At 32.5% G+C, this 22,181-nt stretch overlaps 1 protein-coding gene across 1 annotated transcript in view; it reads right to left on the bottom strand.

The window, feature by feature from the left end:
• LOC147063829 (protein O-mannosyl-transferase Tmtc3-like) overlaps positions 1–22,181 on the bottom strand; it is a 665,469-nt gene that overhangs the window by 487,781 nt on the left and 155,507 nt on the right. The gene's annotated exons all lie outside the window — the stretch shown is intronic.

Raw genomic sequence — 22,181 nt, 5'->3', positions numbered from 1 at the left:
CAATAAGGAATCAAGCCAGATTTTCCTGTATAGAGTTAGTATTTTAAATCAAAGTAGGTATTACTTTAATTACTAGCCGACGTCACGGATTATGTACTCCAAATTTGATTTAAAATACAAAAGTCGATAGCCAATCGTAGCTCAATTTGGGAAACGCTTCTGAGAGTATTATAATAGCCAATAGTTAAAATTTGTCGTAATTAGTATGGCAGCTTTAGCATAGTGTCTTAACTTTTTCAAAAAGATTTTTGCTATTGGTTATAATACATTTTCTCAGAAGTGTTTTCAAAATTATGTTTGTTCAAAACCTTATATATTTTAGATATTTTCGTATATAACGAGGACTTCACTCAATCTTGAGAGAAGCGAAGGACCGTGGGAGGTGGAAAGTCTTCAGAAGATGATTGCATTTTAGATTTTAGGATAGTCAAGATTTTCAGCGATGAGGTAACGACCGAGAAGAGAGAGGTAGTTATATAACTTTTTAAGAGTTTTGTTAACGTATTAGTTTATTCGGTTGTCGCCCCTGAAATGAGTACGGAACGTCGAGGAAAGTAGAAGAAAGAACACACGGGGACAACCCAACATCCTGAGGGCTGTATGTATGAGATTCCCAAATTCTTTATAAGCTATTTAACCGATTTTCCACCATATAGCGTATAGTACTTGTGACGTAAGCAATCTGACGTCACACGTCATTCAAAATGACTGCTTCATCTGTCACTTTCAAATGTCATTTTAATAATGCATTCATTACAACCAACGTTTGCTTGAGGCCCTCGTTCATTTTGTAGACCCTGTAAAACATTTGCGAACTTTAAAAACAGTTCCTAGTCGTGCTGTTTACAAAATACGTATAATTTTGATCTATAAGTCTATAATCTAGAATCTAGATAGTAGGTAGCTGATACAATGCTCTCGTATTTCGCTGACACTGATAACATCAATAGTGTCCTACGGTGATTGGTATAAATGATAATATTATACAGAGATCATTACATATTCCGTTTTGATAAATCATAATTTCATAATAGAAGTGATTGAAGTGAAGTTAGTCATAATATAACTGTATGTATTGCCACCAAATGCAAATGTTTACCGGGAATACTCTATCCTTTCGTACAGTAGATTTATAAAAATAATGTGATAAAATAACTGATAAATTATTTAAAGTTCATAATAATTATTCATTTATAATTATTAAATTTATATGGTACCGTTCGCACACTTTCAGACACATTTACAATTTCAAAATTTTGAATTAGTGATCGGGGAATGAAATTTTATAAGTTTGCCATTATATGGACGCCATGACACATAATGACGTCACTAAACAACGGATTACATTAAATTTGTACTCATGCATGCAAACGAACAGTATTAAGCCTATAAAGTATTTGGGAATCTCATGCATACGATTCTAAGACGATAACGTGAGTAATTTATTAAAACAAGACGTGAATAACTCATCGACATTTTCAATTTTATTTAAAAACGTTGCATTTATAGTGCCAACGTACCTACCAAAAAGGTATTTGAAAAGGTAAAGGAAATGTTCTGGATTCATTGAACTACACAACGTTTGCATTACTCCCTCTAATGGAGTAGTTAAATTTGTTGGTATGAATAAATATCTAAAATATACTAATACCGTATAATGAACAATGTGATTTACTTAATTGACACAGTATAAAACAATGCACTCTATATGAATAAATTTTCCGGCATGTTTTAACTTTTCAGACTCTAATTGAGTTTGACAGCCAGTAATTATACCGGCGGCCATATAGTGAATAATATCATACCAGAAATTAGTAGCAATACACGGAAAACTCTAATGGACAACTAATGCTGTTATGGAGTTTGGGGGGATTTACATGAATTAAAATTGATTTATGGAACTAACTTAATTATAAACAAGTGTTTTAAATTTGGGGTGTATCAAACTTAAGTAAAAAACTACATACATGTGCATGTTTTCATGTTTTAAATAAGGTACATTTCAACAATCGAAATTTAGGCTTTTGACAGAATAATGTCTTTAAAAGTTACCTCACATTGTGTCTAACAAAGCGTTTCAAACATACATAATTTTGAAAAACACTTTCTGAGAAAATATATTATAACCAATAGAAAAAATCTTTTTCAAAAAAAGTAAGCCACCCCGGCAGGCAATCGAACCCTGCATCTCCCGGGTTTACGCAGTGACATACTAATTGCGACAAATTTTAACTATTGGCCAATTTCAATATCCACTTATCAGCGCGCTCTTCCAAAACAAGCTACTTTCGCAATCGATTTTTGTTTGTTTTAACTTTTTAAGCAATTTATTTAGACGCTATCAAATCAGCAAAAGCACACCGCTGAATTTAGAGGAATAGTCTTGCCAAATTAACGATGAACACAGAACAGATTAATTTAATATATAAAAATTAATATTTGTTTGTTTGTTCGTATTTTACGTGCTGCCATACCGTTCATTCGATTGCGATAAAACTTTGTCAACTTATTGCTTGCACTTGCGCGAAGAGTACACACGCACACTCTTGTGGGTTCTCGTTCTTAGCCAATAATTTCATGTTTTAGCCTTGTTATGTACAAATACTCACCTCTCTATACTACACTAGGCTAGTGTAAGCTTTTAGACACTTTAAAATGCTTTATAATTAACTATTTCTTTTATTCAACGAATAATTCACAAGATTTGAGAATGGACCATTGTAATCATTGAATATACTTACATAATTTTGAAAAACACTTTCTGAGAAAATATATTATAACCAATAGAAAAAATCTTTTTAGAAAAAAAGTAAGCCACCCCGGCAGGTAATCGAACCCAGCATCTCCCTGGTTTACGCCCCATCCGCGCATTACCTCTATGCTACGCAGTGACATACTAATTGCGACTAATTTTAACTATTGGCCAATTTTAATACCCACTCATCAGCACTCTTCCAAATCAAGCTACTTTGGCAATCAATTTTTGTTTGTTCTTCCTTTTCTTTTATTATATCTTCTTCTATTTGTATGCGTTCTTATACCATTCATCCGATTGCGATGAAATTTTGACCAGTTGTTGTGCGCACGCCCACGAAGGTTTCTGAATTAGTACAACCATATTCTTCTCCTTCTTTTCGTATGCGTTCCTATACCATTCATCCGATTGCGATGAAACTTTTGTCAGTTGTTGTGCGCACACCTGCGAAGGTTTCTAAATTAGTATTATATAAAATACAAAGTTTGTTGTTTGTTTGTCCCATCCAATTTTGATTTTTTTTTATTACATATTAATAACATTAATAACGTCTGCATATTTTGGATTCATTTTAATTTAGTGTTCTTTTGTTTGACCTTTACTCCTATTAGAATTATTTTCATATTGCCATATTGTAGTACACAGATATTTTAATATTAAAAAAATAATAACCTCTTATTATTTTTTAAATATCTAAAATAAATATAACCACGAAGCGACCTTGTGCGAAGCCGGGTACTTCAGCTAGTAAGATATAAAATGTGAAAGCCAGTCGCCATCGACCACGGTTTTAAGGTCGGGTTATGTTTATTATTTTACGAGGGTCAGGCCATAAAACCAAAGTAACATAAAACGCATCGAGTGATCTTAAATATTGCCAATATTGAATGCCCATTTCGTTCACGTAACTTAAAATCATATTATGATACTTACGTAACAAATTTATCCAAACTCAAGATTTAAACCGTGCTATAGCCTCACCTAGACACATACTATCACAAACAAACAATTGACCATTGCACGATTGATACCCAAGCACGAATGAAATCGCGAAAATATCTTTTAATAAAATTCTTCCGTTATCATATTCTAGTTCTAGATTTTTTTTGGGCATAGTAAATGGATATGAACGTCATTGTAATTATTGATTGGTATATTTTTATATAATCAATGACATTTGACACATTTGGTTAGTTTGATTAGTTGCAAAAAACACCACCGGAGCGCGACCATCTATTTTGATCAATGCATGAGGATTTGACACATTTGGTTTAGTTGCAAAAAACACCACCGTAGCGCTACTCTCTAATTTGCCCAATGCATGAACTAGGCAGAAAAAATTACTGCCGAATTCACGCACTCAGCAAATATTTTGCCTAATTATGAATAAGGCAACGGGGTTGAGTTTTTCATGATTTAGGCAAAATTTTGCCCATTACATGTAATAGTAAATTTCGCACATCCGGCGTAACACATATATTAATATTAAAATGTGCATGATAACTCATTTGATAAACGCTATTAAATCGGCAAAAACACTCCGCCGAATTTGGAACAATAGCTCGCCAAATTAACTGAATACACAGCAGCGAGATGAGAACTTATAAAGAGAAACATTTTATATAATATATAAACATACCTATCTAATATATTTGCATATATTGGATATAACATATTGCATAAATTATATTACAGTATATAATATTATGTACAATCACTGCTGATCAGTCATGCATGTAATTTTATGTCTAGTTAAAAAATTTCCATATCCTGACCAAAACTACATGTAGTCAAATCGCTCGATGAGAGAATAATGATGAGGCGCGTAGATCAAAGAGATAAACCATTAAAATATTCACCACCACTGCTCTCACATTTCATGAATAAATTAAAACGTTTTGCGACCCATTAATTCGTCAGCTATTTTATTAATGTTTAAATTTGTTTTTTTTTTAATGAAAACATCCACCTTTCCGCCCTCAAAACCGACGGGTAATTTCACAACAATAATCCTCGAGATAATGATTATTTAATTTGTTTTATATTTATTCATGTTGAGAAGGAACACAATTTTAATTAAAGTAAAATGTAAAATTGTTTTTTTTTGTAATACGTACGACACAAGCATCGTAGTAAAAATATTATAAAAAAATTAATTAAATGAAAATTATAATTATGTATTTTAAGGCAGGGAAGGGGGTGTTACCAACACAATCAGCCTTATATTTACCGTATAAAATTATCTATAATATATGAGGCCTTCGTTTAACAATGGATCGACCCCGGCTGAAGATATGCTACATACATCTGCCCACAAACAAATAAACAACAATATATAAACATGAAAACTCGTGCCACCAGAAAATGAAAAACATAAATGAAAAAAAATTCTAGTCGGTAAGTGATGCATGAGATGTTTTCAAAATATGTACGTTCAATATACAGAATATTACATTCTCAAATCTTGTGTCTTATTCGTTGAATAAAAAAAAGTTTATTAAATTATTAGCAAGTATAAGTAAGTTATAAAAACTAAATAATGGAGTGATCCGTGACGTCGGTTAGTAAATTAAGGAATCAATTGATACCTACCTTAATTTAATATACAAAAATCGAAAGCCAACATTGAAATGCAATTTGATAAGCATTTCTTGTAAGAACTATAAGTTAAAAAATTCGTAATTAAGTAGGATGCCCGTATTTTAGTTGAATAAGAACACTGGTGCGAATCCGGCGGTTACAGGTTTATCTCCCGTCGGGTGTCGTATTTTTTTTTCTAAAAAAAGATTTTTATCTAGTGGGTAGAATATGCATGAGATGTTTTCAAATTATGTAGGTATATTCAATTTATATAATGTTACATTTTCAATCCTTGTGTCTTATTCGTTGAATAAAATAAATAATTCATTATACTAAATATGCGTGCATTAGGAAATTATTGGATATATGTAGTAGCAACTATAATACGGCTATAAGGACGTTCAAATACATTTCAAAGCTTTCACCCTGTTGACGCTGGTTGCCAATTCAGTGCTAAATATATTATCATATTATTACACGTGGGATAGAGAATGTGGGTCATATATGTTCGTATAACAGAAGCATTTGGCCAAGTTAGTCAAAGCGCATACACAGCGGCTAAGTAACTTCAAGCCAGTGTATTAATTTGGCAGGGTGCATACATGATAACAAGGGGAACTTGACTTGAGCCCGCACACTCAAGTCTGGCTGTCATAGATAAATCATGACATTTCTCTCACACATCACACAAGTTGTGGTTGCCCATTTAATGGAGACAATATAGAGCTACTCGGATTGAGATTTGGAAAATGCTTTGTCACGATTACAATATTATATTTGAAGAAAATCTTTTCACTTTGGTAGATACTACGACCATGGCCCCCACGGGAGGGCTGACCGGGCTCTAGCCTGGGGGCTTGGGTCCTGGGGGGGGGGGGGGGGGTGACGTGGCGGGTCGACCTAATAAGTGAGATAAACACACATCACAAATTTGACGTAGTGGCGAAAAAAGTCAGCTGCGGCGCTATTCTATGTGTCTTAACATTTTAAAATGTTTAGTTGTGTGATGCAATTTTTTATTAATGTGTGTCGATATTCGACAACTCCATAATTGAAATGGATTTATTCAACAATAAAAAAAAATCGCTAAAAATACACCGAACACCCTTAGTTTTAACTCCTATCTCCAGAAATAATCGATATAGTAATGTGGGATTTGTGGTAGGTGGGTGGTCTATTGAAACACGTAAGGGAACTTAAGATTTTTTGATTTATTTGAATCGATATTTATTTATTTACAGGTATTTAGTACGGCTCCCCATCCTCACACACCATCGACCAACTGAATCATTGTTTTGTGTTTACTGTACGCAGTACGATTGTAACCGATTTTAGATACTCATAGTCATAGAGGTTTGTGTAAAAGTTACAGCGTTTAATTTTGTTATATTTTCATATGATTAGGCCCACTCTCGCAGAGGTTTTTCTTTAATAGTATAGGTAAGTTTGATTACAATTTAAATTCAACAGATTATTTTTATTTTTGTTTTGGTTTCAGTTTGGTCGTTTATTAGTTCATAATTATTTCAAAATATACACAAGAAAATTAATGCAAAATTTGAAATATATTAAAGACAACAAGTACAAATGACTATTGAGTATAACCTAGTATTAACGTGAAGTATAAATACTTGTTAAATTCGGCACCGAACACCTAAAGTAAATCGAGAGTGGCCGAAGCTCGACACATCCCATAGGTGTTAACACAGCCTCCAGGTAAGGGGAAAATTCACTCACTGGTCTATAATTCATAAAGGCTTCGCCGGGAGATGCGAAGCCACCTTACTCAAACATTTAATGAATAGGTACATACATACCTAAATGGTTCAAGCCGCAGACCCTGCGAGGTTTGGCTGCTTTTTTATTTTTGAAAGGAAAAGTTATTTTGGGTAAGTGTTTATTGTTGGGAAATATTGTTTGAGTTGTTCTCTTTGGATTTCATTCATATTTTTTGAAGCACAGTAATAGTATTACTGTTGTAATGTGAAAGAGTACAATGCCTATCATGCGGTGTTTTCAATTAGAAAAAAATATATACGAAAAAGCTTTCTATTCATGTAGGTAAGGAGGTACCTACCTAACAATCATTTATGACATGTGAGAGATATATAAAACACACTATGCAATATAGGCCGAAGTTTAAGGGCACTCTATTCTCTAGGTTATTTTATCATTATCTATATATAGCACAGTGATTTTATCAGAAGGATATCGATACTGAAAATTATGGGAAAATGGCAAATATATGTGTAACCTTTTCCGAATTAGTTGCAATGGTAAAAGTATGAAAAGAAACTACCTACATACTATATCTAATATATAAAAATTAATATTTGTGTGTTTGTTTGTACGTATTTAATGCGCAGCCATACCGTTCATCCGATTGCGATAAAACTTTGTAAACTTATTGCTTGCACTTGCGGGAAGAGTATAGGCTATACTAATATATAAAAATGAATGTCTGTCTGTCTGTATGTCTGTGTGTCTGTCCCTTATGCGTTCCTATACCATTCATCCGATTGCAATGAAATTTTGGTAAGTGGTTGTATGCACACCCATGAAGGTTTCTGAATTAGAAAAATCATCATCTTCTTCTTCTTCTTCATTATATTTTCTTTTATTCGTATGGTTCCTATACCATTCATCCGATTGCAATGAAATTTTGGTAAGTGGTTGTATGCACACCCATGAAGGTTTCTGAATTAGAAAAATCATCATCCTCTTCTTCTTCTTCATTCTATCGTCTTTTATTCGTATGGTCCCTATACCATTCATCCGATTGCAATGAAACCTTCGTCAGTTGTTGTGGTAACACCCGCAATGGTTTTTGAATTAATACAACCATCTTCTTCTTCTTCTTCTATTCTATATTCTTCTATTCATATGCGTTCCTATTCCATTCATCCGATTGCAATAAAATTTTCGTCAGTAATTGTGCCAACACCCGCGAAGGTTTCTGAATTAGCACAACCATCTTCTTCTTCTTCTTCTTCTTCTTCATTTTATCTTCTTTTATTCGTATGGTCCCTATACCATTCATCCGATTGCGATGAAACCTTCGTCAGTTGTTGTGGTAACACCCGCAATGGTTTTTGAATTAGTACAACTATCTTCTTCTTTTTCTATTCTATATTCTTCTATTCGTATTCGTTTCTATTCTATTCATCCGATTGCAATAAAATTTTCATCAGTAATTGTGCCAACACCCGCGAAGGTTTCTGAATTAGTACAACCATCTTCTTCTTCTATTCTATCTTCTATTCGTATGCGTTCCTATACCATTCATCCGATTGCAATGAAATTTTGATCAAGTGTTGTGCTCACGCCGCAAAGGTTTCTGAATTGTTACAACTATTTTCTTTTTCTTCTATTCTATCTTCTTCTATTTGTATGCGTTCTTATACCATTCATCCGATTGCGATGAAATTTTGACCAGTTGTTGTGAGCACGCCCGCAAAGAGTTCTGAATTGATACAACCATTTTCTTCTTCTTTTTCTTCTATTCTATCTTCTTCTATTCGTATGAGTTCTTATACCATTCATCCAATTGCGATGAAATTTTGACCAGTTGTTGTGCGCAAGCCCGCGAAGGTTTCTAAATTAGTACAAACATCTTCTTCTTCTTCTATTCATATGCGTTCCTATACCATTCATCCAATTGCAATGAAACTTTGGTGAGTTGTTGTGCGCACGCCTGCGAAGGTTTCTGAATTAGTACAACCATCATCTTATTCTTCTATTCGAATGCGTTCTTATGCCATTCATCCGATTGTGATGAAATTTTGACCAGTTGTTGTGCGCACGCCCGCAAAGGTTTCTGAATTAGTACAACCATCTTTTTCTTCTTCTATTTGTATGCGTTCTTATGCCATTCATCCGATTGTGATGAAATTTTGACCAGTTGTTGTGCGCACGCCCGCAAAGGTTTTTGAATTAGTACAACCATCTTCTTCTTCTTCTATTCGTATGCGTTCCTATACCATTAATCCGATTGCAATGAAACTTTGGTGAGTTGTCATGCGCATGCCCACGAAGATTTCAGAATTAGAAAATCATCTTCTTCTACTATTCGTATGCGTTCCTATACCATTCATCCGATTGCGATGAAACTTTTGTCAGTTGTGTGCGCACACCTGCGAAGGTTTCTAAATTATTATTATATAACATACAAAGTTTGTTGTTTGTTTGTTCCATCCAATTTTGATTTTTTTTTTACTACATATTAATAACATTAATAACGTTTTCATATTTTGGATTCGATTTTAATTTAGTGTTCCTATGTTTGACCTTTACTCCTATTAGAATTATTTTCATATTGCCATATTGTATTACACAGATATTTTAATATTAAAAAAATAATTTCCTCTAATTATTTTTCAAATATCTAAGATAAATATAACCACGAAGCGACCCTGTGCGAAGCCGGGTACTTCAGCTAGTAATTAATAAAATTAAATAATTATAAATTTGCAGGGAGTTAATTTAAAATTAAAAAAAAATGGTTACATTATTACAAAAATAAATAGTAGGTACAAGCGATTTCACTTTTCAATGAATATTCGCGTTTACAATAATACTTGTTATCATTGACATTATAGACGAAATGTGTGAAATAAAATTGAATACAAAATTTTTGTCTGCCCTGAGCTCTCTCTTAAAAACATTCTTCCCTAGTAATCAGACAAATATAGTCAACTATAGACTGGAAATTTAACTCCATCTGCATTATAAAAATGAAAAACTGATTTCATTTTGTATATGTCAATTTTATGGTTAATTTAATTTAAAACACAAGAAAATTATTAAATTTTGTTGAATTCGTCGAATAAATCATGATAATACATAAATATTTTTAAAACATCTAACAATAATTGTATACTTTGGAAAAATAAAACACCTTTCACCGAGGTATGAACCCGGAGTGCCGCTAATGGTGCCAAAGTCCATGATACATAAACGTTTTAAAAATTGTATACCTACTTACGATTTTTAGTAACACACCAACGAGATTCACTTTAACAGTGATTTACATGAGTGACTGGTATTTGGTAGTATCTAAGGAGATAGGTACAACCTACATAAAAATCTTCCAATTGTAAATAATCTTAGAAAAAAATACTTACTACAATAACATTAAACTAAATAATAATCTCAGTGAATGGTTCGGTTGCTGAACAACAGTAGTCACAGAGGTATAAGTTAGTTAGTAGTTCTTTTAGCCTAGTTCTGATCTGAAGAATAAAACGGTAAATATAGCGTGTCAGTACATTTGCGGTCATAAATAGGAAGTCATGGCATATCCACTAAATTATTCAGAAGTACGGAAGACTATCACAGTGCAGACAAAGACAAAGAAACGTCATAAAATCGCAGACCAAAATAAGAAATGTAATTCAATCGAAAAACGTTTCGAATCGATTGAGAATTTTTATTGAAGCGGACAAAACTGTCCCTAATTATTAAATTACGTGGAACAGTTAATACATATTGTGTTTTATTTTAATTAATACATTGGCTTTCCACAAAGAATTATTGACAGTTAATATCACTCTTTCACTGCTAAAGACACGACTGACGTGTGGCCATTAGATACATATACTTTCACTGCAGACCAGTTAATTACCACAATTAATTTATTATTCCCGTGGCCACGTTACGCAAATTTGATTATATTGATAAAGAGAAAGTGACTTGGGTGGGTCTTTATTGAGCATTATATATTACAGATGAGTTAAAAATAATTACCTAGATACTAAAAAAAATATTAAGTAATTGGGTGGTAACTGTAAAAGTATCAGGAGTACAGAAAATAATATACCTGATATGTATTAAGTGCATAGTGAAATTCTTAATGTACCTACATACTTACGTAAATATAAATACATATATACGTAAATAATACCTTCATTTAAGGGGGGACATGCTCGTCGAAGGTCAAAATTGAGTTTTTATTGTATTTTCAAACCATGATCCTGGACACTCCTTAAACGTTGTAGATAATCTATTTATATTATTTTGAAGCCTTATTATCCTTTATAGTTATTTTAAACATTTGATGACTGCGTAAAGTATTTTTGTTACATAAAATAGTATTCTTTTAAACCTCTCGCTCTAATGTTTTAGAATATAGTCATATTTCGGTACATAACTGTGCAGTGGTGTTAAGATTTTTTAGATTTATTAATTTTTAAACGCATTTATGAAACCATTAGCATAATTTATTACGAGATAATTTTTGTAAAATATTCACGATAAAAAATTATATTGATAATCTCTGTGATCCCAAATTTGACAAGAATTAGGCATTTTATTATTCAAAAAATCGGCAAGATTAACACATTTCAAGATAATTCTAAAGATATTTATTATAAGCTATGTTTTTGACCATTCAAGTGTGATAAACATCTTATGAATAATGATTGCTTTATAGTAATTATTGACCTAAGAATAAGGTAGTGTTTTTTTGAAATACGCCATTTCTTTTGTCATTTCCCAGTGGTTAAGCTACAACATACGACCGTAGCCATAAATTGACAAACTATAATTGAAGTAGGGAGTAAAATGATATTGACGCGCGTGTTTGAACATGTACCGTTTAAAAAAAAAATTAAAAAAAAATCGGTTAGGTACATGTTCAAACACGCGCGTTAACATAATTTTACTCCCTACTTTAATTATAGTTTGTCATTTTATAGCTACGGCCGTATGTCGTAGCTTAACCACTAAGGAATGACAAAAGAAATGGCGTATTTCAAAAAAACACTACCTTATTCTTAGGTCAATAATTATTATAAAGCAATCATTATTCATAAGATTTTTATCACACTTGAATGGTCAAAGAGATAGCTTATAATAAGTATCTTTAGAATCATCTTCAAATGTGTTAATCTTGCCGATTTTTTGAATAATAAAATGCCTAATTCTTGTCAAATTTGGGATCACAGAGATTATCAAAATAATTTTTTATCGTGAATATTTTACAAAAATTATCTCGTAATAAATTATACTAATGGTTTTATAAATGCGTTTTAAAATTAATAAATGTAAAAAATCTTAACACCACTGCACAGTTCTGTACCGAAATATGACTATATTCTAAAACATTAGAGCGAGAGGTTTAAAAGAATACTATTTTATGTAACAAAAATACTTCATGCAGTCATCAAATGTGTAAAATAACTATAAAGGATAATAAGGCTTCAAAATTATATAAATAGATTATCTACAACGTTTAAGGAGTGTCCAGGATCATGGTTTGAAAATACAATAAAAACTCAATTTTGACCTTTGACGAGCATGTCCCCCCTTAACAGTATGTATGTAAGAAAATTATACAATAAACTAGTATTCGTGTGGATTTGTATGCCTATATAATTCAGAAATTCGGTCAAGTATCAGATGAACAGACCGTAGAAAGGGCGACGCTTACGTCGTTTATCATTGTGTGACGTCAGATACTGGTGACCGCGTGCCAGCATTCCCTCAAGGGGACCACAACAAGGAAATCATTACCCGGCGGTTGGCTGCCCTTCTGAGACCCTGGGACGCCCACTCCGGTCAGCGCACAATGAAGCGTGATGAATACAGGAATTGAAATATTATAATATTCGGGACATATTCTGCTTTCATATTATGCAAATAATGTTTTTGTATTAGGTTAGGACTTAGGACCTTTACTCACTATTTATAGGCACACAGGGAACTGAGTCAAGTAAAACTTAGTAATTTCAGCTAGCTAGTAACTACGCATCGGTAGTAAAGACACAATTACTGGCACGGATTATTTATTTAACTAAATTTATACATCATCATCAACAACATGATCTGATGAATAAGTCTTTTAAAAACTGATTCTCTCGGTCTTAGCTTAGCTATCTCATTCCCATGGTTTACCTTTCGGATGTTTTCCACCTATTGACTTTTCTACTAGGTGGCTAGATTTGTCCAGCAATTTCAATTTATTCAACGTAAATAAATAATAGTATGGCTTCAATTTATGGTACAAAGCGTGGGCAAATACAACTATAATTGGGCAGGGGTACCGAATCATTTTATGCCTAAGTATATAGGTGCAAAAAAAAACTTGAACCATTATATTATGTACTTAATTGTTTTATTTTAAAATTAGATTTTTGACTTCGACAAAAGCGCTGATAGGTACCTAAAAAATAAGAGACCCGAAAATACTAACATTTTCTTCAAAAATAAAATGATATGCGTGTCAATTTACCAGAAGATACGTAGGTATCGTCGACTCCCTTTACATTTTTGAACATTTTTCATTGTCCCACTTGAGGTTCTATAATTCATTCGCGTGGTAGCAGAATTTTCGCGTATTCCAAATGCGGTACGCGTACCATAGGTTTGCCACTGCTAAGATAGGGGTTGGCTAAATGCTAAACGATAAGTGGAACAACACAATATATTATGACATACATCCACGAATTGATGTGACTTGTAGCACCTTTACAAGCTGATGATAACAGTGGTTTGCAGTATAAATAATGCAGATATAAATAATAATAATTTTAAGTTATAAACATATTTTTAGTTTAAGATTTTTTTTAATTTTAATTAAGTTAAATACCTATATATATAGGTACTATGAATTACTACTAAATTGCTTTATCACATTCGAGAGAACTCCTTATAAAACTACGGTTGAAAATAAAACTAACTATCAATAATATTATGAAAGCCTAGGCCCTACGGCAGTGGTCGGCAAACTCATTAGTCAACAGAGTCAAATATCAAAAGTACAACGATTGAGATTTCTTTTGAGAGCCAAATTTCTTAAACTTAACCTGTATAGGTAGGTACACTGCTTATTAACTCAATAAACTTTAATTAAAGTTTTAAGTCTTAATTAAACTATAGGTATACTGAATAAAACTTGATATCTTACTTAATAATGATCTTATTTATTGATAAAAATTAAATTGTTAGTAAGGTACCTATACATAAAATAAAATCATAATAATGACTGACAAACACTTCATGTGAACAATGGCCTTGCATCTCATTGAGAAGTTTGGGAAGTCAAGTTTTCATCTTGTTGTTTTTAATTTTAAGGACGATTCCAGGTTCTCATCAATAAGACGACTTCTCAATTTACTCTTGATTTGCTCTCATAGAAATCGCTTTACTAACCACAAAACTTGCAATATTACCATTGTTGGAAAATTGTATTGTGTAATTAAATACAGAACATGAATTTTCTTGACTCTTCCAAAGTTTCACAACCGCTCTCTTCCTTGCATCACTTTAGTGCTAAATGACGTGACAGGGCGTGTTTAGTTGTAAAGTGTCTCTCCAAATTTGACTTCTTGTTATGCGCCAATTTTTCCCGACAATTAATACAGGTCGGTAAGCCATTTAAGTTTTGAATAAACGAGAAAGTCTCGGTACTTCAACTTGAAATTCATGGGTTTCGTCTTCCGTTTTTTTTGCTTCTTCTTTGTAGCCATGTCAAATAGGGCAGAGGGTATTTGTGGCAGAGCCAGCCACGGTTTGCCGACCACTTCTTTAGGGTATGGAATCACTAAAATGTTTCCGGTAAACAAAAAATCAATGATCATTCACAAATTTAAATTTGTGAATAAAAAAATTGTACACTATTTTCCGATTTAATAAGGCAATACCATTATGCATTTCGGTGCCGATATTCTGCACTTATGTATATGGTAAGCGAGAGCCTTCCGCGAGCGAATACGAGTTCGATACGAAATGAAAATCTATTTTTGATGACGCCCTGATACTAACGACGGAAAGATATCGTTGGAAAATTTCGTTGAACTGAAAAAAAATCACAGAAATCGATTGTTGTTTGCATTCTTATTTCGGTACTTAACTCGTATATTATGTTTTGATGCCATTTTCATATCGGGATATGTATAAGTGTCGATGTTTTTCCATACAATAGCATTGTTTGCACATATTGGTTGAATAATTTAGGCATAGTATGAGCAGTGGCGAAGGGTGGAGGTACGCTGTAAGATTCGACATAAATAGATCACTAAAATTTATCAGTCATATTTATTTGTTTTTATTAAACTAATAATAAAATTTGTAGATTGTGCCAGTTAGTTTTTAAAATTCAATGAAACTCTGCTTAAGCCAAACCATAATAATTTAGGTATGCTATGGGCGATCCGAAAAAAAATAGTGCACACCTTTTCAGTTATACTTATTTGTATTGAATTAAATGTACATAATACCGATGCCCTGCATATTCCAAGCCATAATTGATACAAAATATTGTTCCATCTATAAAATATTTTTTGACTTCGGTATGACGTCGGTTAGTAATTAAAGTAATACTTTGATTATACCTACTACCTATAGTCTTTTTCATTAGAGAACATAAGGAATGAAATCCTCGAAAAAATTGGGTTAAAGATTCACAATTTCGAAGGAAATCCCCGAAAAAATTAGGAAACCATTTTGCCGAAAAACCATGTCGAAAAACGACACAACTCGAGTATAAAATATTTTAGCGACGCAATTCGAAAACGACGCAACACGAGGCTCTAGTCGCTAGTGAATTATGGTAATATAGATCTATTCCGGTAATGAGTTATTTTAATTATTAAGTTATTAGGTATTTTATGAATCATACATTGTTGTGAAGGTCAAAAGTAACTAAATTTTTAAAACATCATCATTCAGCTTTTTTGTATTAGCGCATATTTACATCGCGTGACGCGCAAGAGGACGTGGTAGAAAAAACCTTACCTATTTTTACGTCAAATTTATTTATATAGAATGACCTAAAAGCATTTAAAACAAAACAACCCTACACGTTGTGTTTATGCAAGCAATTATTATATTATAGGCGAACCAACTTGTTTAATTTTTAAAACAAAACCATTAAATTACCCCATTGACACAATTTCACAGGAATTCATTATCGATCGATTAAATAACAAATGAGCAATTTATTTACATTTATGTAGTTTAATACTGTCCGTTGTCATAACATTAAATTATATGTTCACACTTTTAGTATGTACCTACCTACCGCAGTATTAATTATCTGGGAGAATTCAGTTTTAATATTAATTTCTATATATTATTTCTTATTACTGCAGTGATCATATCATGTCAGCATTACAGGTGTGACACACTTCGGTGTTTATATTCTGTTATCAAAACAAATCGAAGTTGCAATACGCAGTTGTCACCAGATTTCTCAATCATAGCCTAGTTAGCTTAACAATGAATATTATAATTTATGAAATTGCAACCTGGTGGACAATGAATTTCATAATGTATTGAATATTCAGTTGTATATATTGCGAAGGACGATGATGGAAACAGTCACTACTTCTCGAGTCTCACTCGACAACAATGACTATTCACTAGTCACTCGACACTTGCTCACCGACTTCCGTTTTCAGTATTATCATTAACAATAGTTCGGTAGTCGTCAACAGTCACCACCGAATTGCGGCTCAGTCTGAGCACTATCTCACCGCGGTTACTTCGTACCGTTAATCTTTACTCCTACGATTGTAACTCTGTACCGTCATCTTACTTCGAAAATTGTAACTCTGTATCCAGATAATAAACTACTCCATCCATCTCCGCTACCTGCCTTTTTTCATCACCACATCACCTTCTCCTCATCTACCCCAAAGTACAATACATTAAATTAAGCAAAAAATTATAATTTATTTCGGTTGAATGGAGAACCTGGGTCCCAGATGAGTCCAAAAGTAAATTTTATTAAAAAAAAAAAAAAAACTAAAAGCCAAGTAAGCCAGCAATGCCAAGCAAGTCATATTCTAAGAGCATTTGTACGAACAGAGATGTCCTACATTTTAAGCTTCATTGAAATATAGATTGGTGCTATTATCCCAACAAGCCAGTAGATTATATAAAATTCTACAAAAATTTGAACGAATTAAATTAAAAGTCTCCACACCAAGTTATTATTGCGGACGTAATTTCGATTGAGAAGGCGTTTTTATTAAAAAAGATATACCATATTTTAATGAAATTATTGCGTGATTTTCGGCTATATAATTTGTTTAACAACATTGCATTACTTACAGCTATCAGCTGAGCAATCAATTGAATTACCTAAATAGGCATAAAACAGATTAACTACTATAATATAGCTAATAGCGTTTTTATGGGCAGTTAGTTACACTTACACGTTTTATAAAAAAAAACTGAAACGTCACATAGATAGAATTTATATTGACTGAGTCTGCAAGAGGGACTGTAGGGGTAAATATATCTGTTGGAAGACTTTTAAAAATAAAGCAGAGGTCTTCAAATAATAAACTACGATAGAACATAAGGGATTTGTTAAAAATTACAACAAAAAATCCAGTGTATAGGTACAATCAATATAAGAGTATTACCATTATGTGATATATATTATATAATGACCCGTGGCGAAGGGTGGAGGTAGGCTGTTGATCCGCCATACATAGTACACACTAAGCTATGTCAGTCATACGTATTTGTTGTCATTGAAATATAACTACAATTTACAGACGGTGTTGGTAAGTTTTTAAAATACAATTAAACCCCGCGAAACCAAGTCATAATCGATAATAGTCAAAAATACTCGACTATCTATAAAATATCTAAAATTACACAATTAAATCATACAAAACTTTGGATATTTTATGGATAGAATATTTGGTTCAGGCAGGGCTTAATGGATTTTAAAATATTAACCAACAACATGTGTAATGTATTCTTAATCCAACGAAAACAAATAGGTATGAATAGAAAAGTGTGTACAATTTTGTCGAATCGCCCAAAATATACCAAAACTATTATGGTTTGATTTAGGCAGGGCTTAATTTATTTTTTAAAAACTATCCAACACCACCTGCAAATTGTAGTCTTAGTTCAATAAAAACAAATACGTATCACTAACCAAGTTTAATGTGCACTATGTATGGGGGATCTTCACAGCCTACCTCCACCCTTCGCCACTGATAATGACTAAAATTGATTTTATTTGAATGTGAGAATTAAAATAATTTGGAAAATGCGATTTAAAAACAAGTGCTGAAGAAAAACTTTACTGTAAAACAGTGTTACTAATAATTATTAGAACAATCATTTTGGATCATTGATTCAATTGTAGCAATTTTTAACCACTATTGTACGCATTAATTGTTTAAAACAGTAAATTGCAAAACAATAATTTTAGATTCACTTAATCAGTTAATTCTATAAATAATTAATCGTACATAATATATTACAGAATGGAGGGGCGCTGGAATTTTCCGGCCTGTTGAGCCACGAATGATTGTGATATTTGGTAAGTATTGAATGAGAAAATATTACCAGGTCGTTAAAAAAAATAGACGGGTCCTGATGCCATCTTTAAATATAAAGTAGAACGGTGTCGTCACAAAATATTATAGATTGGCGGCAAAGAGGAGGGAGGCTACATGTTACTACATGAGTGATGTAATCATAATCAGTTTTGCCAATTGGGCGGCCAATAACTGTTTAACGAATCGTTTCGGATATTGATAAAGCCCACTTGTGTGAGAGAGAGTTTACGTGTATGCTGTTTTATGAAGTCTACTTAACTCATACTGTGTGTATATTTAACAAATTGAATTTGTAATTTGTAGAATAAATAAATTCGAAATGACATTATCTATAAAATGGAGGAATCATTATGACATATTATTTAAATCGTGTTGTTAAACATGTGTTAATGCTTTTGGTATATGTCGGGGAGGATAATACCTACCCACACATATTGACGTAATTTAAAAACGCCCTCAGTTAAGTAATTAGTATATATATACGCAAGATGGATACTTGACTCGATTAGCTTAATGGATTAACTTTAGGTACGCGAAAGTTATGTGTTTGAATCCCACTTGGTCAAAGATTTTTTTATAGGATATATTATCTATTGGCTATATTTTTGAGACTGTAAGTACTTAAAGTAGGTAGATAACTATATACATATTATAAATATTAAAACCTAAATATCAATTATTATATATTTTCTTTGTAGGATTAAACGAGTTTCATGCGGTTCCCTAGATTGAAATACACTGCCAAATAAGGCTTTACTGTAAGGCTTCGTAGCGCCCCGAAAATGACCCGGCCGACGGCTGGGCGCAGGGAAACGTTGATATAAGGTTATTTGTTTCCGTCCTCGGGGGTTTACGGCTACATTTATAAAGAAAGGATTACAAGAATGTACGGATAGCGCACCCTCCGGGAGGCAAGACTGGGTCCTTTGCCATTCGCAGCGAAGGCCGCACAAATTTGAGTCGCGTTTTATTGATTTCCAATGGCTGTTGGGTTTATTTTGTGCAATCGACTCGGTATGTTGGTTAGAAAATTTTGCCTAAATCTAAAACGGCGATGTTCAAGTAGGGTGATGTATTGGTGATGTATGAATTCGTAACGGACTCAGTATAATATTTTCAATTTACTGACTAGTTATATTATTCTGTCTGCTCTATTTTATTTTTACAAGTTTATGTATGTATATCGTATCAATTTGTCTATTTTGTTGTATTCATTTTCTTTCTAAGGCCCCTTACGCACTGTCGACTGATCTCCGGAAACCACGAGGCAGTAGAAAGTAAATTAGCATTTACGTAGATGGTTGCGGCAACCACCGGGCTGCCGGAGACTGAGAATACAAGAGCAACTCACTCGGCGACCAGAGTGAAGGACAATCAATGGCATAGCTTTTTTCTTGTCACGCATTCCGCACTACATGAGCAACCATCAATGAACTTACCTCAAAGTAACCAATAATTTTTATTCTGGCGTGATGCACAGTTCCATATTCGTATCATGGCCTGCGATTTTTGAAAATTTATAATAAATAATGTGTATTTTACACGTGGTAACTGATCTAATTTATGTTTTTTCTCTTTTCATACAATGGTTTTTATATTGTAGATGCATCTGCAGTGTACAAAAAAAAACACCGAAATCATCAGGCCGATTCACAGATGACAAAAAATAATCCAACTCGAAAGAAATTTTCGTCGATCACCATTTTTCCGAATAAGTAATTTAGTACGAATTAAAAAAAAATAGTAGCCCTAATTTGAAATCAATGATGTTCATTCGAAAAAATACTAAATGGAAATAAATATTTAATAATCATTACCTACTGATAGGTACTACCGTACCTACTTTTTTACGTTTTTATATAATTGTCTTTATAAAAAATCGTACAAATCAATTACTAATATATATCAATATTGGATGACGAAAGTACTACCTAATCACCATAATTATTGTGTATTTCAAGTTAATAACAACGTTATAATGTCGACTATCTGTGTACGGACTATCATTTCATTAATTATTAATACATAAACAATGACATGTTTTCATATAATTACTTTAGATAAAAATTATTTATTTTATACATTGAATATTGTTTTCATAATCTTGATAATGGCGTAAAAGCCGACATAGCTATACATATATTTAAAAATTAATATTGTATAATTGAATTCAGTATAACTACCTATTGTTAAACTATTGGAAAACAAAATCCCACTGAATACCTACATGCTAACCGAATTGCGAACCGATCAAACGCTCGCTGTACTAACTCCATCGCAGAATTGTATTGTAATAATTAGTTTGTTTTACGTTAAGCATATTAAAAGAGTTACCTACCAATTTGTCGGCAAACCCGTGGCGGTTTTATATAGTTAGATTTACTAGTTATAAACTTTCATTAGGTGTTAAAAATACAGCAATAGTTATATTTTCCGGACAGTTTTACACATTGATTAGTTTTTTTTATGTTTTGCTTGATTTTCACCACTCAAGATACTATATCTGTGGGTCTATTCTATATCTACTTATCGACCGCTAAAGTGATAAAGTGATAAATGTTATTAAACTTAGGGTAGGTTTGTATCAAAGTATTAGCACTTATTGTAACAAGGGATTCCAATCCCGGGATCCCTATGAATCCCGGGATTGATAAACATAATCCCGAAACTTTCGGGATTGATTTTTTATCAATTTTTATTGAAAATAAAATAAAAACGAAAATATAACCGAAATAACTACATTAGAAATAAACTGAGTTTGAATGAAGTTTGATTTATACCCATGTGTAACTTGCCGATTCATTTTATTTTTTCACATAAATTAATAAAAATGAGAAAGATTGGAAAAACCAATGCTTCGCACTATTAACAAAGTAATTCCACCATGATTTCATACGTTTTACGGCTGTTTCATATTTGGCTGACTAATTAGATATATGAAGCGGAAAGACCATAAGTACACCATGATTTGCTTTAGTATTTTAAATCTCTTCTGGCATCCGCAGCACGTGGCCGAGCCAGGTCCAACGTCGCCTCTTCACTTTCAGCGTGATGAGAGGCTGCTTGGTGCATTCTCTTATCTCCTCTGCTTTACTATTTTAAATCTCGCTAACCCATTCATTAGGTCTTTACTATCAGAAACAGCAATCTCGTATTAAATTCACATAATTATTTATATTACAATATTATTTACTCCATTAAAATTATGTGTTTCCAAGATTGAACGTATACAATATTAACAATAAATGTCTTAAATAGTATAAATTATACAAGATTTATTTTTGACCGATGTTATCAATGTTATTTGTAAATATAAAAATTTTATATTAACAATGGAAAAAAACCAATCCCGGGATTGTCAAATTGGGATCAGAATTTTGGCTCGGGATTGGATTCCCTAATTGTAACAATTACAATAAGTTGGTTGTAATTGTTGCAATAAGTGCTATATTTTAACAGAACCTCTCTTGGTTGTGATAAAATTTAGAGCGAGATAGGCAGTTTTGACTGTTTAGACGGCTAACTTATTGTAACAATTA

This window comes from Rhyacophila brunnea, unplaced genomic scaffold (assembly GCF_057557595.1).
Source record: "Rhyacophila brunnea isolate RB1 unplaced genomic scaffold, BYU_Rbru_1.0 scaffold_8, whole genome shotgun sequence".
In the NCBI taxonomy this organism is placed as follows: domain Eukaryota; kingdom Metazoa; phylum Arthropoda; class Insecta; order Trichoptera; family Rhyacophilidae; genus Rhyacophila; species Rhyacophila brunnea.
The sequence above is the reverse complement of the archived record's forward strand: the minus strand, read 5'-3'. Positions and strand labels throughout refer to the sequence as shown.